Genomic DNA, 2,516 nt, shown 5'->3' with positions numbered 1-2,516 from the left:
TGTCTGTGTATCTCTATGTCTCTGTGTGTGTCTGCCTGCACTGGCCGCTTCCAAAGTTCTTTCACTCCATGCAGCAATTGGGATTGTGAAAGACTGACTGAAAAACCTAGGCTAGAGATGCACCAGCTCCTGATTTTTAGGTAACTGCCGGAAACCGGATCCACTGCTTAAGATCCCGCTGGATCCAGATCTTGTGAAAAACCCTACTATCCTGCCGGATCCGGAACTGGATCTTGGATCCTGTGCATCTCTAGTCAGAACGGTGGTTAACAGCAAATGACTCCTGGTCATACAGGGTTGTGTACATGACGTCTTCACCGCATGTGACTAATTTTTAAGTTGGATGAATCTGCTGACGTCTACGTTTTTCAAAGAGAAAACACCTTTTCTGTCTTTTTCTGTTTGCCTTGTGAACCAACTTCCAGAAAGCTCAGATTTTGCGCGTGGACATATCAGCCAGTTCGAAAAGGACATCAACGGGATAGGCAATGAACTCCATTGAAAGGTAAGCTTTGCAGAGTTATGGATAATTAGATTTGTGTGTGTGTGTGTGTGTGTGTGTGTGTGTGTGTGTGTGTGTGTGTGTGTGTGTGTGTGTGTGTGTGTGTGTGTGTGTGTGTGTGTGTGTGTGTGTGTGTGTGTGTGTGTGTGTTTGTGTGTGTGAATGTGTTGGGAGGGGGGAGGTAGGTACTGGAGAGTTGGTCGGCATTTGCGGGGGGGGGGTCTTACCCTCTAAGGTAGGTGAGGCTGTCCTGCACTTTTAGGGGTGGAGTATTTTTGGTGGTGGTGTGTGTGTCTTTGTGTGTGTGCATGGGTGTGTGTTAGGGATGGGAATCTTCATCATCAAAGCGATACGATGCGCATCTCGATACACATGCCAACGATAAGATACATTCATGATTAATGAAATTACCAGTGGTAAGATGCGATACGATTCTCCTACCTACTGCGATGCAGTTCGATATGGTGCGATGCAATTATAACGCCATGCGATGCAGTGCGATTCGGTACGATGCGATACGATACAGAACATATTCTAATGCTAAATTGATATTGAAGGCTGTGCACAAGGCTGCCGTTAGGCATAAACAGAGTAAACAGAGCGATTTTAGGGCCTCAACCGCTTTGCCCCCAGAATTGTGGCCTCCTAAATTGAGACTGACTACATCATGAAAAAAAGATTAAATTACATTTCAAAACACATATTTGTTGGTTATCAAAAGGGCCATTATTTTTGGGGCATACTGGAATTGTGAATACAGGAAGTAGCATTATTATTAGTAGTAGCAGCAGCAGCAGGCCTAGTAGTAGTAGTAGTAATAGTAGTAGTATTTAGGTCTACTTATGAGGGGGGCCTCCTGACCAGTTATGGCTAGGCCCTCAAAATCTTAGCAGCGGTCCTGGCTGTGCATATTAATTTTGAAATAGCCTACTGGAAAGCCAACAGAAAGCAGTGAGAACTCATTTTGGCTTGGACACATTGCTTTGAGCGGAGAAAATAAATTCTTAAAAAATGTAGCCTATATCTGAATACCAAGCCAACTACATCTCATTTTTTAAACAAAAATGTGAAAACCACTGAGCTTCTGCTCACGATGGAATATTGACCTCATTGGACATGTAATAACTACATTTACAGGTAAGCTCTGAACAACTAATTTACAATTCATCCAAATTAGAACAATTTAGTAGGCCTAGTTGGGAAAGGGGTTACTATTATCAGAAGGAGGTAATAACGTGCATACTGGACTGAAGTGTTGGAATAGTAGGTAGCCTACTTTCCAACTGGTCTTTTTAACCTGCATGGACAATCTGCACGAGCAGACCGTGTGTCCAGCACGAGATCGAAATATAACGGGCTCCTAAGCAATGGTGTCAACTTAGCGACTTCACTTCTTTGTTATGAATGAACAACGGACTCAACACGAATGCACAAGCCCTGTAACGTTTTTCAACACGCTTATGTTTTTTTTTCTAATCTCGTGCGCTGACTATGCCTATTTGCTGTCATTCGGAAACAGCAGACAACTTTCTCCTGTTGTTTGTGCCGCACGGTACATATCAACTTAAATAGTGAAGCTAGTACTCTCTCCACACGTCTTCCAGACGCGCAGAAGATGGTCGCTAGAAAACTTTCATTTAAAAAGTCACCGGAGGGCCAGAAAACTCGCTGACAACAAAATATGCTCCACAATGCTGGTTACCCGCCGCTCTGACTCAAAGCAAATCTAGTGTTGGCTTGGTCACGCCTCCTTGCACGAGAGGAAAGGCGGTCTAAATCAGAGCAAGGTGATGTGCGCTGCGCACGAGAACAAGTCCTGAAATAGAGAGTTTCTGAAAAGTTTTAAGAGATATTATCCGGTTTGTACCGATATGGACATTTAAGAAACGATGGATCTCTATTTTATTTCTGCTTCTTATCGATGCACACGTTTGCAAATCGATGCAACCGCATCGTACAGGTCGTATCGATTTTCCGGTACATATCGGTGAATCTTCCCTTCCGTAGTGTGTGT

Source organism: Engraulis encrasicolus, chromosome 9 (genome assembly GCF_034702125.1).
Source record: "Engraulis encrasicolus isolate BLACKSEA-1 chromosome 9, IST_EnEncr_1.0, whole genome shotgun sequence".
NCBI lineage: Eukaryota > Metazoa > Chordata > Actinopteri > Clupeiformes > Engraulidae > Engraulis > Engraulis encrasicolus.
This window is presented reverse-complemented; position numbering follows the sequence as displayed.